The sequence below is a fragment of the Protopterus annectens genome, chromosome 11.part0 (assembly GCF_019279795.1).
Source record: "Protopterus annectens isolate FY-2018-M chromosome 11.part0, PAN1.0, whole genome shotgun sequence".
Lineage (NCBI taxonomy): Eukaryota > Metazoa > Chordata > Ceratodontiformes > Protopteridae > Protopterus > Protopterus annectens.
In genome coordinates, this window is record NC_056745.1 from 1,411,366,471 (window position 1) to 1,411,394,394 (window position 27,924).

Sequence of the window (27,924 nt, forward strand, 5' to 3'; positions counted from 1 at the left end):
TACAAGCTGTTGATACCTGCCGACCTGCATGGATCATTCCTGGGATTGCATAAAAATGTGTACACACATTACCATGTCCAGTCTGATGATGTCATCATCCTACAAATATACCAGGAGAACAGAAACCACCAAATAAAGCATATAGCGCGCTGTGTTAATACGTATCTCTCTCGTATCATAACATAGACAGGTAGGAGCTTGAGTCCTGCAAACGCCAAGTGTGTGTGTGTGTGAATGTGTGTGCTTTCCTTTGACAGGAGTAGCCTTTTTGGAGACTGGGAAAATGCATTAAAAGAGGTACATCCCTCTTTGGAAAGTCTGATGATGTCAGCATCCTACAAATATTCAAGGAGAAGAGCAACCACCCAGTAATGTATATAGCGCGCTGTGTTAATGCATATCTTTCTAGCATCATAACATAGTTAGATAGGGATTTGAATCCTGCAAACTCCAAGTGTGTGTGGGGGTGTGTGTGTATGTGTGTGATTTCCTTTGAGAGGAGTATCCTTTTTGGAGACTGGGAAAACACATTAAAAGAGGTACATCCCTGTTTGGAAAGTCTGATGATGTCAGCATCCTACAAATATTCAAGGAAAACAAAAACCACCCAGTAATGCATATAGCATGCTGTGTTAATGTGTATCTCTCTAGTAGCATAACATAGTTAGGTAGGGGTTTGAGTTCTCCAAACGCCAAGTGTGTGTGTGTGTGTGTAGGGGGGGGGGGTGTTTGCCACAGGTGGTCAATGCAGTGTGGAGATTGCTTTTACTACGGTATGACATATGTTTCAAACAGTATGTGCATTGCACACATCGGGTATCTGCGTGTCAAATAAATTTGTAAAGTCTGATGATGTCAGCATCCTATAAATATTCAAGGAGAACAGAAACCAGCCAGTAATGCATATAGCACACTGTGTTGATGCATATCTCTCTAGTATCATAACATAGTTAGGTAGGGGTTTGAGTCCTGCAAACACCAAGTGTGTGTGCCACAGGTGGTCAATGCAGTGTGGGTTTTGCTTTTACTATGGTATGACATATGTTTCAAACAGTATGTGCATTGCACACATCGGGTATCTGTGTGTCAAATAAATTTGTGTACATGTGACCTCAATCAGTACATAGGTGTGAAGCCTGCATACTACATGAATACATTTGTAACCTTCGACAGATTGTGCCGATGCTTCTCATATCATAGGACACATATGTATGTATGTGTCAAGCCCGGCCAATGTAGTGATCCGTGGTCAAGGACAACCCTGTCACACACACCCATGACACGTACTATAGAGTACTGTTAGTGAGGGTAATTGCTGGGGTATATGTCAGACATGTTCATACACAACAACGACTGGCAATAATGGACAGTCATTATAGGTGTGCACCAGCCCTGTTGATATGCATGCAGGCCCCTAATGTGTTATGTGAAACACTGATGAACCCCACAATACCTATGGATATGTGGATACCAAGGGACAGATGACATAACACGTGTCTGTCTGTACACATTGGTACCCAACATACATGTTCAGAGCTACCATCTATGTGGTACTGTCGGGATAGTATGTATAGTAAATGTCGATGTCTATGCCATAGATGGCGTACTGCTATACAGCATGTATTGGACAACAGGTATCTGTCTGTATGATACCCTTGTGTAGGATATGTGTCCCATCCGGGGAATGCAGTGTAGGCCAATGCATGCATTTCCAGATGTGGATGTACATATCCCTAGTGTGTTTGCATGTACTTAAGAGGGCTATATGCTACACAAGTGTGGTCCCAGGAACATGTGGCGGTCAAAACCACTGGTTACTGTTAGAGTATAGTACTGGAAGGATCCAACTGTTACAGAGTTCCCTACAACTGTGAGTCATTTGTCAGGACATCATCTAATTATTGGTTATAGTCATGCTGTTGAGGTGGTGTGTACTACCAGACTGTAGATCATTGACAGATATCAACGGTATCACCTAAAGCATAGTGCCAACCCATGTCATACACACATGTGTACCCATGTTAGTACATATCTGTAGTAGAATGCATACTGGCCATCGAATATACCAACAGATGTTAACAATGTGTAGAACAGGGTATGTCGCACATCCCACGTGTCTACTATGCACGTACATGCAGACAGTGCGCACACAACATGCTCACAGATGTACACATGCTAATTTGTAATGCACACATCATACACGTACTGTCCACTCACTAACACATGCTGGCAACACTGTACACTTTAGCCAAGTGGCACATGGGAGGACAATACATACTCAGACCTAACAATGTTGTAAACAATGCTACAATGAATATCAGAGCTGTGATGCATAATGCCTGCTCAGATATACCTACAAGGATATCAGTACACTTTCCTGTTGGCAACTTGCTACTATTGCCACACTGCTATAATGTCACCCTGTGCATCAGAACAATGTTAGCCTATTCCTGCATCAATGTGACAGATGACAGGAGGTGGCACAGGTGTCATCATATGCACAGGGTGTGTTGTAGGTTTGCCAGAGCCCGACATTGACCCATCCAATCGGCATGTCTGTGTGTGTGTGTGTGTGTGTGTGTGTGTGTGTGTGTGTGTGTGTGTGTGTGTGTATGTGCGTGCACGCGCACACGCGTGTGTGTGCATGTGTGTTTGTGTGTGTGTGTGTGTGTGTGTGTGTGTGTGTGTGTGTGTGTGTATGTGTGTGTGTGTGTGTGTGTGTGTGTGTATGTGAGGGACAACAGTACTGCATGGGCCAATGTTGATATAATGTGTGTGTATGTGTGAGCCCTAGTTGTATGGTAAATGTGTGTGTGTCTGCATGCACACAACTCCACCATGTGGCTGCCATATATGGGCGGTTGTGGGACAGCCACAGACTGTACCTGTTAGGCTGTACAGATCACTGTCTCCGGCCATGGACACAGTACCTGTGCTTAGAAGGGGTGCTATGGGCAGTATCGGGTACCAACCCTGACTGGGTGCTATCATCAGAGGCAGAGGTATGATGACTGGACCCATGTCCCTGCTGGAACTGGCCAGCGCCATGTGCATGTAGTCTAGTAGGATGGACAATGGACAGGCCAGCCCCAGCATTGCTGGGGCTGGTACTGCCACTACAGGAGCGGCTGTAATCCGTGGTCCATCCGCAATGACTGCCAGCTGATGCTGTTGCTGGCATGCATCCGCTTCAGCTTCTCATCCATCCTGTACAGTCCTGGCTCATGGCTAACACATTGTGGAGGGCATCTAATGTCTCCCTCCAATGGCTATCAATGACCTTGGTGTAATTCGGGATGGCACCGGCAAGGTCACGGATGCTGTCATTGATAGCAGTGTAATGGGCCCTTTGCACCCTTAGTCCCTGTCAGGTGTACCGTTCCATATGTGCCTGTGTCTGCATTACAGCCAGGAACATACTGGAGGTTGTAATACCTCCAGGGGCACGTCTGCCAGGGGCAATACGACCAGTGGTGCTCCCCTGAGAACTCCTGGACATCCTGCCTATGTGGTACCATTCCAGTAATCTGGCTATGGCTTCTGTGAGGGGATGCACGTGCCATAGGTACCACACTCTCCTGGTCAATGCCAACTGTATGCTGTCCCTCAGCTATGGCCATTGGTGATGAGGGATGTATTGGCAGTATGAGTGTGCACATAGATGGGGTTGACCGCAGTGTACTGTCAATTGGTGGACCAACGACAGACCCTGTCAGACCTTCCTCTGCCGCAATACATGTCTCATCATCTCCACTATTAGTGGTGGTGACATCAGGTTCCCTGCTGCATTCAACCACCCCTAACTCAGCACCTGTGGAAGGAAGACAGGAAACACACTTTACAATCTGTACATGATGTTAGCATACATGCACACATGCACACATGTACACATGCACGCATGCAAACATGCACACATGCACACATGAACGCATGCACACATGCACACGTGAACACATGCACACATGCACACATGAACACATGAACACATGCACACATGCACACATACACACATGCAAAGAAATACACTGCTAAGCACAGCACATACACACACACACACACACACACACACACACACACACACACACACACACACACACACACACACACCAGCAATCCAATACATACACAATAGTGGGTGATGGTGAGTGACAGTATCACAAGGCAAACAGTCACCACACATGTGTCAGCATGCAGACCATGTGTTGCTCAACACCATGCAGTGCAAGTGTAGACAGCCCTATCTAATGACATTATAAATGGCTTTGATGCATGTGTGTAGTTGTTCAGTGATTGGCTACACCCTGGAATACAATGTGTACATGGACACAACATTGCTGTGCAAGTATTATCTGCTCTGCAATGTCATGTGCACCATCACTCAATGGCATACATACCATGGCTGCATGTGTTATCTGTGTGACACATAGATTGCCATGTCTGATGACAGTGTCTGTGTCCATAGCACATAATAGAGGGCACAGGTGTAGCAAATGCATGCAATGTACAGACATGGGATGAGTGGTGCATGTAGACATGAAGGAATCCCAATGCTCGACATGGACATTGTACAGTGGTTATGGTGAGTGTGGGACATACTGCAGATATGTCAGTGCCAGCCATGACATGGCATGCTACACGAATGTAACATTAAATACCACACATACCCAATGTGTGTCAGGTGACCTATACACCCAATAGCATTTCAGGACATAGATGTGACTCTTTGTACAGATGACGACTGCTGTGCAAAATGTGTATACTAGCATATGGCATATGTAAGTACACACACAACATGCTATGCATAGTGTGTATAGATGAATATGTTTGCACACACAGAACAATGAGGTGCACAGCAAAGACTGCTATGTGTAGTACTGTGGCCACTGTAACTGGATGGGGTGTAGTACCATGTGCCATCATCATCATCATGCATCTTGTGGTCACTCACGGCTAGTACTGTGTGACAGACCACTGCCTAGCATGCTGTACCTGAACTGCAGTGCCGTGGATACGTTCACTATTACACAGCCACTTTGTACATGGGTGTATGAGGTGCCCAATAGGGAGTATTGCCTAACATGACTGTGTTATGTGTTGAAGAGTGTTGCACAGCCCCATGATAGGCCTCTACCCCTGAGGTACATCGTGTGTGTGTGGAGGACATGTGGGATACTGAGGTGTGACCTTACAGCGGGTGTGTGGTTACACCATATGTAGCATGACTTTGTGTACTGCATGTGATAAATCTGTTATGTTTATTTTTATTTTATTTATTTTACATTTGTTAACCGGGCTAGTCCAGCTGGATACATGTCCATTTTCAGTGGAGGCCCGAGGAGAAAAGCTCCGCTATCTACTACTTGACAAGAAAATAATACAACAATGTACAATAAAAAAGAAAAAAACAAGAACTTTAAACCTCAATTACAGGATGATTAGGCAATAGAGAACAGACCGAGACTTGGAAGTTAAGCAAGGTCAGGTAACTAACTAGGTTACAGAAATGAATAACATTATCTATAAGTTGAGAAAAGAAAGAATTTGGGTAATGTCTATTTTTGGGAGGGGGAGACAGATACACTTCAGAAATGGAAAGTGTATTATGACAGAGTTAAGAAAGAGGAGGACAGGGGGGTAAAGAAGGGAGGGAGTCAAAAAGGTCAGCCAGGATTATTGCAAGAGCATAGCCAGTGGTTGGTTAGGAAATGTTTAAGTTTGGATTTAAATAAGGAGGGAGTCAAAAAGGTCAGCCAGGGTTATTGCAAGAGCATAGCCAGTGGTTGGTTAGGAAGTGTTTAAGTTTGGTTTTAAATAGTGGATTTGAGGTCAGGGATGTAAGGTCTTGAGGAAGTTGATTCCATACTTTGCCAACTGAGTTGGAAAATGTGGAGTTGCCTGCTGCGTTATTTGATAGAGAAGTTTGAATCAATATTTTGTTGCAAGAGCGTAGGTTTTTCAGATTGTTATAGGGTTTTATGAGGGTGGAGAGCATTGGTGTATTATCTGGGTGATGGAGGGCTTTGTGGGCAATTGTAAGTTGATAATATTAAATTAGGTGGGGTAACTCCAGCCACCCTAGTTTTAGGAGATTCAAGCAATGATGAGTTCTGTATGGAGAGGCAGTGGCAAATCTGGCAATGTTGTTGTATGAGGTAGCAAGATTGTTGAGATTATATTTTGAAAGATTAGTGTATATGGTGGAAGCGTATAATAGGGTAGAAATTAAGTGGGTTCTAGCTATAGTAGTTCTAGCTTCAGGAGTTAAGAAAGACTTGATTCTGTAGAGTGAACCTAGTTTTCTGTTAGTTGTTTTTATGATAGAGTTAATATGAAAGTCAAATTTTAGTTGGTTGTCAATAGTAACACCCAAGAGTTTGGTTGTTTGATCTGGAGTGATTAGAGTGCCATTGTTAGATGTGAGAGTGAAATTGATAGAGGGAGACAGGTGTGTGGGTGCAAAGAGGAGAAGTTTGGTTTTCTTTAGGTTAAGGAGGAGACAGTGATTAGAGAATCATTTCTCTATAGTGGTGAAGGTTTTTTGAGTGAGGGAGTGAAGGTCAGCCTGGGTTGTGGCAGAGCAGATAATGGTTGTGTCATCAGCATATTGAATGCGAGTAGACTGAGGGGTGGCAAGATGCAGGTCATTAATAAAAATAGAAAACAGTAAAGGAACTAGGATGGAGCCCTGAGGGGCCCCTATAGAGGTGGGGAGAAGTTCAGAAAGATGGTTGTCCCATAGGACAGCTTGTTTCCGATTATGAAGATAGGATGTGAACCAGCTTAAGGTAAGATTGTCCAGTGAGAGAGATTTTAAACGATGTAAGATGAGTTGGTGATTGACCATGTCAAAGGCTTTTGACAGGTCTACAAAGAAAGCTGAAGAAAGAATATTTTTGTTGCGATTTTTGTTAATAGAGTCTATGAAGGATAATAAGGCTGTGGTAGTGCTATGGAATGGTCGAAACCCATGTTGGCAATTAGCTAGGAGATTATTGCATAGGAGGTGATTAAGCAACTGTTAGAATACTCCATTGAGTCACCCCCTTTGAAAAGAGGAATGATGTGTGAGATTTTCCAAACTGAAGGGATAGTGCTTTCTTTTAAGGTCCTGTTAATTAGTATAGAGATAGGGTAGGCTATAGCTTTTGCACTTAGCTGGAGGTATTCAGCTGGTAAATTGTCAGCTGAGGGGGTTGTGGGTTTAAGTTTTTGAAGTAAGGACAGTATATAGGAGGTAGGTATGGGTTTGAGTTGAAATGGGGGAGGAGTGCAGCTTGGGGTAGATAGTATAGAGGTGTCAGGGCTTTGTTGGTTAGCTAGTTTTAGTATTGCTGAAGTAAAGAAGGTGTTAAAGGCATTAGCTGTTTGTAAGGGGGAGTTTGGGTTGGAGCCTAGTGGATTAGGTGTTGCAGCTTTGCCAGGGGATAGTAGTGTGTTAATAGCTTTCCAAAACTTATGTGGTTGGTGGGGAGAGGATAGTTGTAGTTGAGTATAAAAGTTCCTTTTATCTTTTAGGATGGCTTGCTTTGTCATGTTTCTTTTTTGTTTAAAAGTAAGATGATCAGTAAAGCTTTTAGTGGTTCGCCATTTAGTCCAGGCTTTATTCCTACAAAGGATTAGTTGTTTAGTATTGCTTGTGAGCCATTGAGCTGTCTTAGATTTCATACGTATAGAACGCAAGGGGGCATGATGTTCAAGAATGGAAAGAAAAATATTATTAAAGTGGTTAACAGCTTCATCTATAGGGAGAGTTTTAAGAGGTGACCAGTTAACTTGCATAAGTTCATTTTGAAACTGATAGGGATCAAAATGTTTTTTGCTACGAGATGAACAAATTAGGGGAGGTATAGCAAAATGTGTTTTATGCCTAATAATATAAGTTAGGGAATGGTCACTAAGGTCATCTGGGAGAGTTTCTGTTGTATATTTTTGTTGGGGACTATTTGTTAAGATCCAGTCTAGTATGGTTTCTTTATTATTAAGTTTGTTTGTTCTAGTTGTGGAGTTTATGTTTTGAGAGAATCCATGCAAGTTAATAAGGGTAGATGGATTATTTTGTTTACATAGGGTCCAATCAATATTAAAGTCTCCTAAAAGTATTGTTTCTTGAAGGAGGTTTAGTGAGAGCCAGTTTAGTAGGTCTTCTAATATGGTAGGATTTTTGCCTGGGGGAAGATAGGTACAGATAATATTGATAGTTTTGTGAGGGTTAAGCTGAAGTTTGGAAATAATAATTTCAACATTAGTGTCTTTTAGAAGGGTATGATTTGTTTTACTTACTTCCAGTCCAGTTTTAAAGAGTATAGCTACACCGCCGCCTTTTTTGTTTAAACGGTCTTGTCTTAGGATGTTATAGCCTGAGGGGATAATTTCATTATCTTTTAATGTGGGTTTGAGCCATGTTTCAGTTAGGCAGAGAATGTCAAACTGTTGGACTTCTTGAAGAGCATGTATTAGTGGAATTTTATTGCAAATGCTACGAATGTTTAGATGTGCAATTGAGAGAGATTTGGGGGGTTTAGTATTTGGTGTAGACATTGTTTTAACTTGTTGCCAGTTAGGGGATAGTGGGGAGGGGTCAGGGCCAGGGTTGGGGTGTATATCTCCATCAATCAAAGAGAAACTTACTATAAGGTTATCAAATTGTGAGGGTTTGCAATAGTAATTTTGTTTTGTGAGGGTATGAATAAGGTATTTAATGTGAGAAAGACAGTGATATTTAGATTGAAGATAAGAGTTTTTGTATATGGGACTGAGGTGGGTTATGGATGTAATTGGGGGGGTAGCTAGGGCCTGCTTGCATGGGATGCAAGGAGAAGAGTATAAGGATTGCTCATAGGAGGTTAAGAGATAGGTAGAGGAAAGAGTAGTTAGAAGAGTTAGTAGTAGCATAGTGTGGTATTGGTTAGACATGATAAGTAGAATTAGAGAGATTGTCTAGAAAGTATATGTTCTGGATAGTAGATGGGTGGGTGAGGGAGGAGACTATTAAGGATTGGGTGGAGACAGGAAGAAGTTGTGATTGGTCTTGAGCTGGGAGGGGTGTGGTTAAGTAGGAATAAATGTAGAGGTGCCAGGGGCAGGTGGAATTTGGGGGAAGGGTGGGTAGCGAAGTGAGCCCGAAGGGCGAATGGAGCGGGAAGACACAAAGGAGTTGATAGTGGGACAGAAAAAACAATCAGTAAAGTGAAATAACAGCAGGTAAGTTTAAAACAGGTAATGTGATAGTATGAACTGTGGGGGTTGGTGGTGAGCAGATTTATAGTAGTCGTGTAAGAATAGGAGGGTGTTTTGGCAAGGGCCAGAGAAAAGAAAAGTGTAGTTAATAAACTAAAGATACAGGTAGAAGTCAACGTTACCAGTGAGTGTGGGAGTAAGTTAAAAGGAAGGACACCTAAAAGTAGAAGGGTGCCAGCTAGTGGCCAAAAGGATTTAAGTCAGAGGTATGGAGGTAAGGAAGGGATAAAATAAGGAAAAGAGTAAGGAAAAAAGTATTAATGGCTAGGAGATGGAAATAACAAATGGTAGTTATGGCAGTGCAATAAATGAGGATCGGGGTAGTATGGTGATGGGGACTGGTGCTGTTGGCTGCTGGCAGTCCTGGGCAGGTAGGTAGACTGGGCACGCAGGTCAGAATGTTTGGATTAAACATGTATTACAAACATACTTTCACAGTCTTTTCTTTTTGGATGATATTCCCAACGTAATTACAGGGTTGAGGCTTAGTGGACACAGTTCAGGTCTTCCAGGAGGACAGAGACACTTATGAAGGAGATTGCTGGGTCCCGTTAGTCAAATTTTAAAATATCTGGGAGGGAGAGGAAGATAGTGAGGCAAAAACTAGAGAGCACTTTTAAAAATTCTAACAAGTTTAAATTCAAAATGAGTTCTAAACACTTTAGTACATATGGTAGAATTCTTAACTAAAACAGCAGCTAATACATATATACAGCTAATACATTTACATTTGTAATTCCTAGTAAAAATCCTAGTACCAACTGTATAGTGCAGTCGCTAAAAATACATGCAGCTAAAAGGTAATAAATCACGATCTTTTTCTTATTTACTAGCTAGGGATACACCATATCTTCTTAAGTCTTACCGCAATCTGTCATTACATATATAGGCTTATCATATGTCGCACCACAGTTATATAGCCCTAAAAGCCAGGCAAAAGCAGGACAGCAAAAAGTTAAAGCACTACACACTGTTCTAGAGGTTGTTAGAATAAGCAAGCTCTATAGTGAGCATAAAAGTCACAACAGGTATTCCCTAGAAATATAACTGAATGTATTAACATGTTCATGCAGACGCTTAATATATATGTAGCTAAAAAGTAGGAAATCACGATCATTACTATTTTACTGGCTAGCGATATACTGTATCATCGTTGCACTTACAGTAATTTATATCTAAATATCTAGGATTACCAAGTGTCGCACCACTGTTAAATAGCCGAGAAAGCAAGTCTTAAGCGGGACAACAAAGTATTGGAGTGCTGTACGCTGTTATGGAGGCTATTAAATAAAGCAAACTCTATAGAGAGTGATTATATAAGCAAGAGGTATTCTCTAGTAAGGCTACGAAATATGTTATCGTAAACAGTCGCTATATTTAGAATTCAATATGTAAAGTTAGCGCAGCTCCACCAAGCTAAGATGCATGTTGAATGAGACCAGATACAGGTCGTAAGATAACTATAAGCAGGGTCTCAAGGGTAAGATCAGTATCTGAAGAAAGGCGCCAAAAAAAGGGATAGTACTAAGCCATCCCAGATAGTCAGTAATGTTATACAAACAGAGGCACTTCCACGAGCAAATAGTCTTCAGTTACAAGCAGAAAGGATAAATTAGCTAATATTTTGTTAAATCACAAGCTCAACAAAATAAAAGTTTAACCATTGATGTAACCTTATTCAGGGATTGAGGCACAGCGTAGTAAAAGCGCTTCCTCTGTCTAACGTTATTAACATAGATACAACATAGATAAAACAGCATAAGAAACCAATCGTTACCAAGAAGGTTAAAAACAGGAGTAATTCAAAAATACAGTGTTACCATGAAGCATACCCTAGTTTTCCGACCAGCACCAAGTACGAGACGCACAGCAGCCAAGCTGATAGTTGGGAAAGAAAGATGGCGTCCTGGGATGTGGGGAAATATTTATATGGTTGCTTAGAAGGCTTGGGGGAGGGTGCAGGGGAAGGGCGCAGGTATAGGAGATAGGCGGGGAAAAAAGCCAAAGGGAGAAAAGTATGAAAACTAGGGGGGGGGGCCTGATGAAGTTGTAGGTGTAAGGAGATGTAGGCGCAGGTGAAGTAGGAGTGTGTGAATGTATAGGGTATAGAGCTTTTAGGGAAACATAATAACAGTGGCAGCAAGACACAAAGGAGTTGATAGTGGGACAGAAAAAACAATCAGTAAAGTGAAATAACAGCAGGTAAGTTTAAAACAGGTAATGTGATAGTATGAACTGTGGGGGTTGGTGGTGAGCAGATTTATAGTAGTCGTGTAAGAATACGAGGGTGTTTTGGCAAGGGCCAGAGAAAAGAAAAGTGTAGTTAATAAACTAAAGATACAGGTAGAAGTCAACGTTACCAGTGGGTGTGGGAGTAAGTTAAAAGGAAGGACACCTAAAAGTAGAAGGGTGCCAGCTAGTGGCCAAAAGGATTTAAGTCAGAGGTATGGCGGTAAGGAAGGGATAAAATAAGGAAAAGAGTAAGGAAAAAAGTATTAATGGCTAGCAGATGGAAATAACAAATGGTAGTTATGGCAGTGCAATAAATGAGGATCGGGGTAGTATGGTGATGGGGACTGGTGCTGTTGGCTGCTGGCATTCCTGGGCAGGTAGGTAGACAGGGCACGCAGGTCAGAATGTTTGGATTAAACATGTATTACAAACATACTTTCACAGTCTTTTCTTTTTGGATGATATCCCCGACATAATTACAGGGTTGGGGCTTAGTGGACACAGTTCAGGTCTTCCAGGAGGACAGAGACACTTATGAAGGAGATTGCTGGGTCCCGTTAGTCAAATTTTAAAATATCTGGGAGAGAGAGGAAGATAGTGAGGCAAAAACTAGAGAGCACTTTTAAAAATTCTAACAAGTTTAAAGTCAAAATGAGTTCTAAACACATTAGTACATATGGTAGAATTCTTAACTAAAACAGCAGCTAATACATATATACAGCTAATACATTTACATTTGTAATTCCTAGTAAAAATCCTAGTACCAAATGTATAGTGCAGTCGCTAAAAATACATGCAGCTTAAAGGTAATAAATCACGATCTTTTTCTTATTTACTAGCTAGGGATACACCATATCTTCTTAAGTCTTACCGCAATCTGTCATTACATATATAGGCTTATCATATGTCGCACCACAGTTATATAGCCCTAAAAGCCAGGCAAAAGCAGGACAGCAAAAAGTTAAAGCACTACACACTGTTCTAGAGGTTGTTAGAATAAGCAAGCTCTATAGTGAGCATAAAAGTCACAACAGGTATTCCCTAGAAATATAACTGAATGTATTAACATGTTCATGCAGACGCTTAATATATATGTAGCTAAAAAGTAGGAAATCACGATCATTACTATTTTACTGGCTAGCGATATACTGTATCATCGTTGCACTTACAGTAATTTATCTCTTAATATCTAGGATTACCAAGCGTCGCACCACTGTTAAATAGCCGAGAAAGCAAGTCTTAAGTGGGACAACAAAGTATTGGAGCGCTGTACACTGTTATGGAGGCTATTAAATAAAGCAAACTCTATAGAGAGTGATTATATAAGCAGGAGGTATTCTCAAGTAAGGCTACGAAATATGTTATCGTACACAGTCGCTATATTTAGAAGTCAGTATGTAAAGTTAGCGCAGCTCCACCAAGCTAAGATGCATGTTGAATGAGACCAGATACAGGTCGTAATATAACTATAAGCAGGGTCTACAAAGGTAAGATAAGTATCTGAAAAAAGGCGCCAAAAAAGGGATAGTACTAAGCCATCCCAGATAGTCGGTAACGTTATACAAACAGAGACACTTCCACGGGCAAATAGTCTTCAGTTACAAGCAGAAAGGATAAATTAGCTAATATTTTGTTAAATCACAAGCTCAACAAAATAAAAGTTTAACCATTGATGTAACCTTATTCAGGGAATGAGGCACAGCGTAGTAAAACTGCTTCCCCTGTCTAACATTATTAACATAGATACAACATAGATAAAACAGCATAAGAAACCAATCGTTACCAAGAAGGTTAAAAACAGGAGTAATTCAAAAATACAGTGTTACCATGAAGCATACCCTAGTTTTCCGACCAGCACCAAGTACGAGACACACAGCAGCCAAGCTGATAGTTGGGAAAGAAAGATGGCGTCCTGGGATGTGGGGAAATATTTATAAGGTTGCTTAGAAGGCTTGGGGGAGGGTGCAGGGGAAGGGCGCAGGTATAGGAGATAGGCGGGAAAAAAGCCAAAGGGAGAAAAGTATGAAAACTGGGGGGGGGGGGTGGCCTGATGAAGCTGTAGGTGTAAGGAGATGTAGGCGCAGGTGAAGTAGGAGTGTGTGAATGTATAGGGTAAAGAGCTTTTAGGGAAATATAATAACAGTGGCAGCAAGACACAAAGGAGTTGATAGTGGGACAGAAAAAACAATCAGTAATGTGAAATAACAGCATGTAAGTTTAAAACAGGTAATGTGATAGTATGAACTGTGGGGGTTGGTGGTGAGCAGATTTATAGTAGTCGTGTAAGAATAGGAGGGTGTTTTGGCAAGGGCCAGAGAAAAGAAAAGTGTAGTTAATAAACTAAAGATACAGGTAGAAGTCAACGTTACCAGTGAGTGTGGGAGTAAGTTAAAAGGAAGGACACCTAAAAGTAGAAGGGTGCCAGCTAGTGGCCAAAAGGATTTAAGTCAGAGGTATGGCAGTAAGGAAGGGATAAAATAAGGAAAAGAGTAAGGAAAAAAGTATTAATGGCTAGGAGATGGAAATAACAAATGGTAGTTATGGCAGTGCAATAAATGAGGATCGGGGTAGTATGGTGATGGGGACTGGTGCTGTTGGCTGCTGGCAGTCCTGGGCAGGTAGGTAGACTGGGCACGCAGGTCAGAATGTTTGGATTAAACATGTATTACAAACATACTTTCACAGTCTTTTCTTTTTGGATGATATCCCCGATGTAATTACAGGGTTGGGGCTTAGTGGACACAGTTCAGGTCTTCCAGGAGGACAGAGACACTTATGAAGGAGATTGCTTGGTCTCGTTAGTCAAATTTTAAAATATCTGGGAGAGAGAGGAAGATAGTGAGGCAAAAACTGGAGAGCACTTTTAAAAATTCTAACAAGTTTAAATTCAAAATGAGTTCTAAACACTTTAGTACATATGGTAGAATTCTTAACTAAAACAGCAGCTAATACATATATACAGCTAATACATTTACATTTGTAATTCCTAGTAAAAATCCTAGTACCAACTGTATAGTGCAGTCGCTAAAAATACATGCAGCTAAAAGGTAATAAATCACGATCTTTTTCTTATTTACTAGCTAGGGATACACCATATCTTCTTAAGTCTTACCGCAATCTGTCATTACATATATAGGCTTATCATATGTCGCACCACAGTTATATAGCCCTAAAAGCCAGGCAAAAGCAGGACAGCAAAAAGTTAAAGCACTACACACTGTTCTAGAGGTTGTTAGAATAAGCAAGCTCTATAGTGAGCATAAAAGTCACAACAGGTATTCCCTAGAAATATAACTGAATGTATTAACATGTTCATGCAGACGCTTAATATATATGTAGCTAAAAAGTAGGAAATCACGATCATTACTATTTTACTGGCTAGCGATATACTGTATCATCGTTGCACTTACAGTAATTTATATCTAAATATCTAGGATTACCAAGTGTCGCACCACTGTTAAATAGCCGAGAAAGCAAGTCTTAAGTGGGACAACAAAGTATTGGAGCGCTGTACGCTGTTATGGAGGCTATTAAATAAAGCAAACTCTATAGAGAGTGATTATATAAGCAAGAGGTATTCTCAAGTAAGGCTACGAAATATGTTATCGTACACAGTCGCTATATTTAGAAGTCAGTATGTAAAGTTAGCGCAGCTCCACCAAGCTAAGATGCATGTTGAATGAGACCAGATACAGGTCGTAATATAACTATAAGCAGGGTCTACAAAGGTAAGATAAGTATCTGAAAAAAGGCGCCAAAAAAGGGATAGTACTAAGCCATCCCAGATAGTCGGTAACGTTATACAAACAGAGACACTTCCACGGGCAAATAGTCTTCAGTTACAAGCAGAAAGGATAAATTAGCTAATATTTTGTTAAATCACAAGCTCAACAAAATAAAAGTTTAACCATTGATGTAACCTTATTCAGGGAATGAGGCACAGCGTAGTAAAAGTGCTTCCCCTGTCTAACATTATTAACATAGATACAACATAGATAAAACAGCATAAGAAACCAATCGTTACCAAGAAGGTTAAAAACAGGAGTAATTCAAAAATACAGTGTTACCATGAAGCATACCCTAGTTTTCCGACCAGCACCAAGTACGAGACACACAGCAGCCAAGCTGATAGTTGGGAAAGAAAGATGGCGTCCTGGGATGTGGGGAAATATTTATAAGGTTGCTTAGAAGGCTTGGGGGAGGGTGCAGGGGAAGGGCGCAGGTATAGGAGATAGGCGGGAAAAAAGCCAAAGGGGGAAAAGTATGAAAACTGGGGGGGGGGGGGGGGTGGCCTGATGAAGCTGTAGGTGTAAGGAGATGTAGGCGCAGGTGAAGTAGGAGTGTGTGAATGTATAGGGTAAAGAGCTTTTAGGGAAATATAATAACAGCGGCAGCAAGACACAAAGGAGTTGATAGTGGGACAGAAAAAACAATCAGTAATGTGAAATAACAGCATGTAAGTTTAAAACAGGTAATGTGATAGTATGAACTGTGGGGGTTGGTGGTGAGCAGATTTATAGTAGTCGTGTAAGAATAGGAGGGTGTTTTGGCAAGGGCCAGAGAAAAGAAAAGTGTAGTTAATAAACTAAAGATACAGGTAGAAGTCAACGTTACCAGTGAGTGTGGGAGTAAGTTAAAAGGAAGGGCACCTAAAAGTAGAAGGGTGCCAGCTAGTGGCCAAAAGGATTTAAGTCAGAGGTATGGCGGTAAGGAAGGGATAAAATAAGGAAAAGAGTAAGGAAAAAAGTATTAATGGCTAGGAGATGGAAATAACAAATGGTAGTTATGGCAGTGCAATAAATGAGGATCGGGGTAGTATGGTGATGGGGACTGGTGCTGTTGGCTGCTGGCAGTCCTGGGCAGGTAGGTAGACTGGGCACGCAGGTCAGAATGTTTGGATTAAACATGTATTACAAACATACTTTCACAGTCTTTTCTTTTTGGATGATATCCCGATGTAATTACAGGGTTGGGGCTTAGTGGACACAGTTCAGGTCTTCCAGGAGGACAGAGACACTTATGAAGGAGATTGCTTGGTCTCGTTAGTCAAATTTTAAAATATCTGGGAGAGAGAGGAAGATAGTGAGGCAAAAACTGGAGAGCACTTTTAAAAATTCTAACAAGTTTAAATTCAAAATGAGTTCTAAACACTTTAGTACATATGGTAGAATTCTTAACTAAAACAGCAGCTAATACATATATACAGCTAATACATTTACATTTGTAATTCCTAGTAAAAATCCTAGTACCAACTGTATAGTGCAGTCGCTAAAAATACATGCAGCTAAAAGGTAATAAATCACGATCTTTTTCTTATTTACTAGCTAGGGATACACCATATCTTCTTAAGTCTTACCGCAATCTGTCATTACATATATAGGCTTATCATATGTCGCACCACAGTTATATAGCCCTAAAAGCCAGGCAAAAGCAGGACAGCAAAAAGTTAAAGCACTACACACTGTTCTAGAGGTTGTTAGAATAAGCAAGCTCTATAGTGAGCATAAAAGTCACAACAGGTATTCCCTACAAATATAACTGAATGTATTAACATGTTCATGCAGACGCTTAATATATATGTAGCTAAAAATTAGGAAATCACGATCATTACTATTTTACTGGCTAGCGATATATTGTGTCATCGTTGCACTTACAGTAATTTATCTCTAAATATCTAGGATTACCAAGTGTCGCACCACTGTTAAATAGCCGAGAAAGCAAGTCTTAAGTGGGACAACAAAGTATTGGAGCACTGTACGCTGTTATGGAGGCTATTAAATAAAGCAAACTCTATAGAGAGTGATTATATAAGCAAGAGGTATTCTCAAGTAAGGCTACGAAATATGTTATCGTACACAGTCGCTATATTTAGAAGTCAGTATGTAAAGTTAGCGCAGCTCCACCAAGCTAAGATGCATGTTGAATGAGACCAGATACAGGTCGTAAGATAACTATAAGCAGGGTCTACAAGGGTAAGATCAGTATCTGAAGAAAGGCGCCAAAAAAGGGATAGTACTAAGCCATCCCAGATAGTCAGTAATGTTATACAAACAGAGGCACTTCCACGAGCAAATAGTCTTCAGTTACAAGCAGAAAGCATAAATTAGCTAATATTTTGTTAAATCACAAGCTCAACAAAATAAAAGTTTAACCATTGATGTAACCTTATTCAGGGAATGAGGCACAGCGTAGTAAAAGCGCTTCCTCTGTCTAACGTTATTAACATAGATACAACATAGATAAAACAGCATAAGAAACCAATCGTTACCAAGAAGGTTAAAAACAGGAGTAATTCAAAAATACAGTGTTACCATGAAGCATACCCTAGTTTTCTGAACAGCACCAAGTACGACACGCACAGCAGCCAAGCTGATAGTTGGGAAAGAAAGATGGTGTCCTGGGATGTGGGGAAATATTTATATGGTTGCTTAGAAGGCTTGGGGAAGGGTGCAGGGGAAGGGCGCAGGTATAGGAGATAGGTGGGAAAAAGCCAAAGGGAGAAAAGTATGAAAACTAGGGGTGGAGGGTGGCCTGATGAAGTTGTAGGTGTAAGGAGATGTAGGCGCAGGTGAAGTAGGAGTGTGTGAATGTATAGGGTAAAGAGCTTTTAGGGAAATATAATAACAGTGGCAGCAAGACACAAAGGAGTTGATAAGTGGGACAGAAAAAACAATCAGTAAAGTGAAATAACAGCAGGTAAGTTTAAAACAGGTAATGTGATAGTATGAACTGTGGGGGTTGGTGGTGAGCAGATTTATAGTAGTCGTGTAGGAATAGGAGGGTGTTTTGGCAAGGGCCAGAGAAAAGAAAAGTGTAGTTAATAAACTAAAGATACAGGTAGAAGTCAACGTTACCAGTGAGTGTGGGAGTAAGTTAAAAGGAAGGACACCTAAAAGTAGAAGGGTGCCAGCTAGTGGCCAAAAGGATTTAAGTCAGAGGTATGGAGGTAAGGAAGGGATAAAATAAGGAAAAGAGTAAGGAAAAAAGTATTAATGGCTAGGAGATGGAAATAACAAATGGTAGTTATGGCAGTGCAATAAATGAGGATTGGGGTAGTATGGTGATGGGGACTGGTGCTGTTGGCTGCTGGCAGTCCTGGGCAGGTAGGTAGATTGGGCACGCAGGTCAGAATGTTTGGATTAAACATGTATTACTAACATACTTTCACAGTCTTTTCTTTTTGGATGATATCCCCGACATAATTACAGGGTTGGGGCTTAGTGGACACAGTTCAGGTCTTCCAGGAAGACAGAGACACTTATGAAGGAGATTGCTGTGTCCCGTTAGTCAAATTTTAAAATATTTTCACAGTCTTTTCTTTTTGGATAATATCCCCGATGTAATTACAGGGTTGGGGCTTAGTGGACACAGTTCAGGTCTTCCAGGAGGACAGAGACACTTATAAAGGAGATTGCTGGGTCCCGTTAGTCAAATTTTAAAATATTTTCACAGTCTTTTCTTTTTGGATAATATCCCCGACGTAATTACAGGGTTGGGGCTTAGTGGACACAGTTCAGGTCTTCCAGGAGAACAGAGACACTTATGAAGGAGATTGCTGGGTCCCGTTAGTCAAATTTTAAAATATCCTAGTTTTCCGACCAGCACCAAGTACGAGACGCACAGCAGCCAAGCTGATAGTTGGGAAAGAAAGATGTGTACAGGTGTTGCAACTATGCCTCTCCAATGTGCAGTACAGGGTTGCCACAACTGTGTGTCATGCTCTGTGTATTGCATGTCATTGAGGCAGCTACTGACATTACTGAGCTGTGCAACGTCTCACAGCAAACATGCACAGCATGCATTATGCGTAGGTGTATTACGTGTACATGGCCTACACCTCACCTATGACATGCATATTTCATTACCAACATTGCAGGTATAACACACTCACCAGCATGGATCGGCTGCCCTGCCATCACACCAGAGGGACCTACGAGAATATGAGAGAGTTTGTCAGTGGCCACAACTGTGGCATTGCTACAGTGGGTATGCTAAACTGCAGTACAACAACAGTCAACAGTCACAGGTGTGGGGATATTATTCAAACTATCCATATTGCACAACACTAGGCAGCAGAACTGCTAAACACACAGTACACATCTCACGTAGACATAATCTAACAATACAGTTAACTGTAGTCTACAGATAGGGCATGTTATCTGCTTGCTCCAGGTGGATGTGCTGGGTGGCTCCAGCCTACATTACAACACGTCAGAGGTTGATGTAGCTGTTGTCCAGGAGCCACCATGCTTAGGAGCAGCTCCTCCACTCTGGTGAGGGGGGGATGAATGGCCAGCCCACCACCTGTGGCAAGATGCTGTCTTTGAATATCAGACGCACGCCACCGGACTTGTCTAATTAAATCACTGCAGTGATGATGTACCTGCTCATATGTCTGGTTATGCATGCCTATGTCATTTACCCAACAAACAAGTTCCTGCCACAGTGCAGTCTGCTCCTGCTGGTGCTGGCTGCTTCTGGAGAACAGCATTGTGTACTGCTGCAATAGGCTTTCAAGTATCACCTCTTCCTCATCCGCTGTGTACGCTTGGTTGCGTTGGTGGGCCATATGGCTGAAAAAGATATGAACACTATGTGTGAGAGTGTCCTGTGGCACACTTTACACCTTTACCCACAGATATCACTTTACTGACATATATACCATCCTATTGTCTGTCAGAGGTTACACACATTCAATACCACTTACTGGTTCTCAGGCCACAACTAACTAACACTGCCTGGCAGGCTCTATATATCACACCGCTATACAACAATACTCCTCACACTGTTTGTGACACATTGCACAACCTCAAGACAGGGGTGTATATCACACCAATGCACGAACAGAGATGTCATCCATTGCAATGGATGTAAAGTACAGGTACAGTAGTACCAATCAACCACCCTAGTCATTGATGTCATAGCCCTGCCTAACAGATGTGTACAGTTGTTACTATAGGTGGCATACTGCTGTAACAGACTATAAATGTTGCTGGATACACACGTTTACCCTGTAACACACATATGATTGCAGCCATTGTACAGGCATAATCACACACACATCAGGCAAACATACAATGCACCACTGTATGCCAACACAGATGATACTGTGTGCCACTACTTACACACCCTTACGCCTGCATTCTGTCCTCTGTGCAGACTATAGGAAACACACATGACAGTGTTTCCAAGCAATGTGAACACACACCATACTGTGCTGTTTAGGCCTACAGCTTCAGGTAGCACTACAGTTCATATTGGTGATAGATTCACCAGCAGTACCACTCACTAAGCATACATGTATTCCTTTAGCCTACAATGAGACACCACATTCATCAACGGAGAACTACATCACATCATATGCCGTACTACTATGTCTGCCTAACAGTACATTATACATCTGTTGCTGTCCTCACAGCTAGTATAGGCACTACTATGTCAGATACAACATCACACTAAGCTATCACACCTTTACAGACCTTGCACACATTCAGCGTTACACTTATTCAACCTCACATAGCAGCTATTGCATTAAGTACATGTGTGAGTGCATAGTGTCATAGGTAGATAATATGCTATTGGCCCTAGGGCCTACGGCAGCCTAGCCATATTCTACCCTGGCCTTTGACACACATGTACTTTGATTTCACTTGTCCTTGCCAACCTGAACCACAGAGGTGTTTCCTGGGATGTATTACCAATCTCCCACACAATCATCAGGGGTATTTATAACAACTGCTGAGGAGGAGCCTTGTTTGCTATTGCTATGTGGTCTATTCCAGTGTATGGCATATCTCTGAGATGGGAACCTATCCCTCCAGCATGTGCTGTTTAGTGAGCTGACAAGGTTTAGTGCCCTAGAGCGTGTATCCCGGAGGGATTGTGATATGTTGCCATGGTGGTTGTCACCCAACTATGGGTGTGACATACCTCTGTATGTCTGGCAGAGGTCACCTCTGTGTAGCCAGTATGCAATACAGTGTAGTTGTGGTTTTGTGAGTCAGTCTGCATAGGGCATCTGTTTGCGGCCAGTATTACCCTTTGGGAGGTCTGTCTGCGGCCTGTTCACCTGGTGTAGTTGTCATGTGAAGTACATACCACACAGGGCATTGTGATGAGTAGAGGGGAACTCTACCATATACTTCCATAGATGACACACCTGTTGTCATGACACATACCACACAGACAGATTACAGGTGTAGTGTGGCATCAAAGCGGAGGCTACTGTCCACCTGTGTCCCATGTTCCCTTATCACACCTTCACTGTTAGGTAGATCTCTACCTGTGTGGTACTTAATGGGTACACTGTTTTGGGAAGTTGGAATGGCACTGCAGTATCAACACTTGTCTACAGTCCATGCCTTGGTCACCATACACCTGTGGGTGTCCTCAGCCCTTGTAGCATTAGCAGGCCTCACTGGCTATAACACAGCAGATCTGACAAATCTGTCCCACAGCATTTAACCACCACATGACATATATCAACACTACCATAGCTGGCCTTTGGCATAGGCCAACTGGGCGGCCGCCTAAGGCGCCGCTCTAGCAGGGGTGCTTTTCCACTGTTTATGTGGTGTAGTAAGACAAGGATGGGGGCACCAGGAAGTGTGGTGGGGGCACCGTGGAGCCCTTTTGCCTAGGGCACCAGTTGACCTAAGGCCGCTCCTGCGCACTGCATGCTGGTTTCTAGGCCACACACTACGACCTACATGGATATATGCACATATCAACCTTCACTGACAGATATCTGTCCACCCTTCACTAACAGTTGCAGTATGTCCCTTGCCCTATGCACATGTGCAGATACAGAAAGATACATACTGCTGCCATACATGGATGATATGCAGTGTGTAGAGTACTCTTCAGGAACATCTACAACATGCCAACACATACATGTGAGTTACATACCTTACCTTTGTATTTCCCTGCTCCGTGTGTTACGGTTTTGTAGTTTTTTTTTTTTTTTTTTATTATTGGTGGTTTGTTTTGGGTTTTCACCCTCTATTTAACTTTCTGTCTCAGTTTCTCACTCTGTTCTGTCTCTGTCTCAGTCTGTGTCTGTGTCCGTGCCTCTCTCTCTCACTCTCTATCTCACAGCACCTGCAATGATATAATTGCATGTGTGGACTGCAGGTACAGCCTGCTTTTCAAGGTATCTGCACTTGTGCATGTGACAGCCTCTGCACCGATTGCTGCCCACCATTCAGTAATTGCATGCAGCCTGCTGTTTGGTGATTGCATTACTCACTGTGATTGCAGCCCACTGCTATAAAATGCTAGGTTAGGTAGGCGTAGCCCTTTCAGATTTCCAAGTTGGGGACCATGCTTGTTTGCTCTGAACACCGGTGTGTCATTCTGAAGGTTGGTATATGTCTCTTATCTGATGCTAGGGTTGTAGCCAGTTATATGCATGTTGTACTCAAACCTGAATGTTGCTGCTTCCAGTACACACATCTCAGTGTAGACATGTATGCACCCCTCCAAATGCTAACACAGGATACATGGGAGTATGTACTTTTTTCTCACTTACACAATTAACTGCCATACAAATGTGGTTATTGCACTGTATTCCTGTGGCCAGTATTTATCCTGGTCTGATACTGTGTGGTGTTTGTAAGGTGCTACTGTAACATTATTCCCTGCTAGGATGGCTGGTTCTCCTTTCAAAGTCATGTCATGCAATTCAACAACCACTGCTGGTAAAGACCCACTGAAAAGGATTTGTGTTATACCATTCCTAATTTTCATTTACATTCCCTCATTGTAATGCATGATATATTTATTTCAGAACCAAATTATTTGTATATCTGCTGTGGCTTAGTGGTAATTCATGCAGTCTATTGTGTCAATGGTCTGGGGTTCGAGACTGGCAGAGGTTTTTACTTTTGCTGCTCAGCAGAACATGGGCTCTGCCATAGAGTGTCTAAGGCACTTTTAAGCAGTTGTAAGCGGGTTTGTGTGGGTTTGCGCGACGCTTAGCAGCCTCCGAGTAAGATTTATTAAGTCTTACACAGAGGATTTGTGAATCCGGAGGTAAGTCATAATTAATGTAACTGAATCGGTAGAGACTACTTCATAATTAATGTAACTGAATCGGTAGAGACTAAGTCATAATTAATGTAGCTGAACTGGTAGAGACTAAGTCATAATTAATGTAACTGAATTGGTAGAGACTAAGTCATAATTAATGTAACTGAATCGGCAGAGCCTAAGTCATAATTAATGTAAATGAATCGGTAGAGACTAAGTCATAATTAATGTAACTGAATCGGTAGAGACTAAGTCATAATTAATGTAACTGAATCGGTAGAGACTAAGTCACAATTAATGTAATTGAATCAGTAGAGACTAAGTCATCACAGTCTGGCCGTTCTAATACTGCCATTTCCTTGCTTCTTTCCCAGTGATTTCTCCTGTCTACCTGATGAATCTGGGCATCGTGGGGCAATGCAGCAATTGCCTCATGTACACAGACAACCCTCTCCTCCTACCACCCAACACTACAAAAGAAATGTACTTATATACCCAAACTGGAAGCAAAGCTCTCTTCACCCAAGACTGGACTAGACAGTCAAGAGGAGAGGGTAAACACTTGCACCACACCACACTCATCACATAGTCCATCAAAACCCACACCACCAAAACACACACATAGAAACACAAAACACACACCTACATTTGCGGAGGCTCTCAATAAAAACCTGCCCAAGCATCAGGGACATCCAAAGCATAAACGCAAGCAAACTCCACCCCCCAACACAACCCAAATGACACATAGCCCACAAACTCAGTGTGCCACTCAACCACAGCCCATAAGGCATAACAACGTACCCAACACTCTAGTCATAGGTGACTCTGTAGTCAGGCACACTGATGTTCCACTCACTAGACTAAACAAGGAGAAAGTTACTGTCAGCTGCCTGTCAGGTGCCAGGATCCGCCACATAACACATGCACTCAGGTCACTCCACAATAAGTACAAATATGACACTGTCATTGTCCATGTTGGTGTGAATGACCTGAGATGTACCTCCCTGGACTACATGAAAAGAGACATGGAGGAGCTCTCCGATCTTGTATCACAGGCAGGTATGACCCTAACCCTGAGTAGCTTCCTGCCATCACCCAGAATGATACCACAGTACAAGGACAAAATGATTGACTTCAACAATTGGCTAAGCTTCTGGTGTCATTCTAAGGGGATCCAGTATTTGTCTGCCTGAGACAACATGATCGACAGTCCACAATGCTTTGCCAGAGATGGTCTGCACCTGTCACCCTTAGGATTCCGGATACTGGCTAAGACTCTTGCCATCCCTATAGTGCCTTTTTCAGGCAAGGTTCAAATGACAAATTCACCACCATAACCGGTACAAGCAAGCAAAGGTAATGCTACTCAATGCTAGAAGTCTAAGCCTCAAAATGCACTCACTCAAGGCACTCCTTAAAATGGAGAACATTGACATCTCTGCAGTGACAGAGACCTGGTTCAAAGCTCCAGAGAGCACCCCTGCATTATCAGGTTTCAGTTCAGACCACACCTTTCGGCCACCTAACCCAGAAAGAAGCACTAAAGGCGGAGGCGTGTCCATATTCATTAAGGATATCCACACCTCCAGGCTAGTTACACAGCATAATGCATCCGAGATTATCCAAGTGCAACTAACTCTGGGCAAGACCGCAATCCAAATTGTAGCTTGCTACAGACCCCCTACCATGCCCCAGGATTCACACTCCTCATTTCTTGATATACTGGAAAGTAAGGGTACAACGCAACACCCTAGTAATGGGCGATTTCAACTACCCTACCATTAACTGGGAAAACTACTCATGTGCCAACTCTTTTGCTCAACGTTTTCTAGAATTCATAAATTCCAACACCTTGGATCAACTTATTCACACCCCCACCAGAGGCAGCAATATCCTAGACCTGGTCATCACCAACATGGGAAACTGGTGTTCCACACCAGAGGTCAATTCCTCATTGGTCAGATCCGACCACAAGCTAATCAGCTTAGACATCCACATCCCACCCCCAGCCCCAATTAGGGAAACCATAGTAAAAAAACTTCTCAAAAGCCAAGTTCACACTTCTTAATTCAGAAGTGGCAAACTTCATGACACCCATGCAGACAGACAATAGAGATATGACTGCCGAATCCTACACAAATGCACTTTATAAGCACTTACACGAGTGCATGGATCATGCTATCCCTAATAGAACCAAGATGTTATCCTCCAAAAAAAGGAAGCCAATCTGGTGGTCCTCTGCCATAAAGACACTCTACAACAGAAGAAAGAAACTGTTGCAAAAAAGAGTAAAATCCCATGACTGGAGGAACTCCCTGGTCATCCTCAGTAAGAAGCTGAGATCCCTCATAAAATCCTCCAAAGCTGGTTACGAAAACAAAATTGCAACTGACTCTAAAGACAACCACAAAGCATTCTATAGCTATGTCAAGAATCTAAATGAGAACACTCAGATCTGCTCTGAGTTATAGCATAATGGCACTAAATATACAGAACTAACTGATATTGCCAACATCCTAGCAGATAGGTTAAGTGCTAACTTTAGCCCCCTCTCACCCTCTAGAGGGCCCATCTCTATGCCGGAAGAATGCAAAGTTCCTGTAATCACGGCTGCACAGGTAAAAAACACACTCTCCAAAGCCAAGAACACAGCATCCATGGGACCTGACAATATCACAGGCTGCGTTCTACACAAACTACAGAATGAACTGGCACCCTACCTAAGTACCATGTTCAATCATAGCCTCCCCTCAGGCTTTGTACCCACTGAATGGCGCACGGCGACACTTATCCCACTCCACAAAGGAGGAGCCATGACGGACCCCGGGAACTACCACTCCATTAGCCTGACGAGCCTGGTCTGCAAGGCCATGGAACGTATCATCATGGAACTCATAAACAAAGACATTGGTAATCTCCAAACTCTGGACCCTACTCAGTTTGGATTTGTAAAAGGCAGATCATGTCTCCTAAACCTGATTGACTTCTTTGAAGCAGTCACCAAAGCCATAGATGATGGTAAAATGGTTCACACTTATCTAGATCTCACCAAGGCTTTCGACATCATCCCCCACTCTGGAATTATAGATAAGCTCACTAAACTAGGTATAAATCCCTATGTCATAAGATGGGTTGCCAACTGGCTCACGGACAGAACCCACATTGTGAAAGTAGTGGATTCCAAATCCGACATCAGACCAGTGACAAGTGGAGTACCACAGGGTTCAGTCCTGGGTCCTCTCCTGTTTGGTATCTACTTCTCTGAAGTGCAGGCCAACACAGAAGGTCTTTGGATAACAAAGTTTGCAGATGACTGCAAACTAGGAGCCATAATCGAAACTCCTAACGATGTGGACAAACTACAAAAGGGCCTCACTGAGACAGATACCTGGTGTCAGAGCCATGGCCTGAAGATCAATGCCAAAAAGTGTATTGTCATCCCCTTTGGTAAAAACTTTGTACCCATGAACTACCACATATCTGGTAGCCTACTTAATGCCAAAAATGTGATAAGAGACCTTGGGACACAGGTGGACAGTAGTCTCTCCTTTGATAATCACATCGCCACAGTGGTCAGGAAATCCTTCTACGTGGCTCATCTCATCTGAAAAGGATTCTCATCCAGAAAAAAAGAGGTCATTGTTCCGCTCTACTCATCATTCATTAGACCCATTATAGAGTACAATGCCCCTTTTGGTATGTACCTCACAAGACATCTACAACAACTGGAAAGACCACAGAAATACCTCACAAAGAGGATTACTGGCCTCAAACAGATGCCCTCTGCAGACTGTCTCAAAAAACTACAGTTTTACTCCATCGCATATCGCCTACTCAGGGGCGATCTCTGCCTAACATACAAAGCTATGTCAAACCCAGAGTTGTTGGACATGCTCCACTTAAAGAAACCCTAATCCCTCTGAGCTACACGCTCTAGGGACCTTAACCTTGTCACCACAATAAACAGAACATGCAGGAGGGATAGATTCCTGTCCCAGAGACTTCCCATACTCTGGAATAGACTACCTATCAATGTCAAACAGAGCTCCTCATTAGCACTCTTCAAGAAAAAATCTTGATGATTGGATGGGAAATTCACCCCAGGGATCACTTCTGTGGCTCTGCTCAACAGGGACACAGCAAAATAATTTTCTTGGGTGGCGAAAGCCAGGGTACATTTTTTGGCTAGGCTTGTATGGGCCCTAGGGCCGATAGCCTAGTACCTACCTATGAACCTATAACTTATATGCAATAGTCTTTGAGATGTAAAACCTTTTTCTCAATAAAAACTTTTCCACTTCTCCCTTTTATCATCAATAACACAGTAGCACATATTCCTAAGCAATTCTTTTTTTAATAAATTAGTCTTGTCTTTTTATCATTGCTTTTTATAGTCATTCTCTAATTGTATCAGTTGGCCTTCAG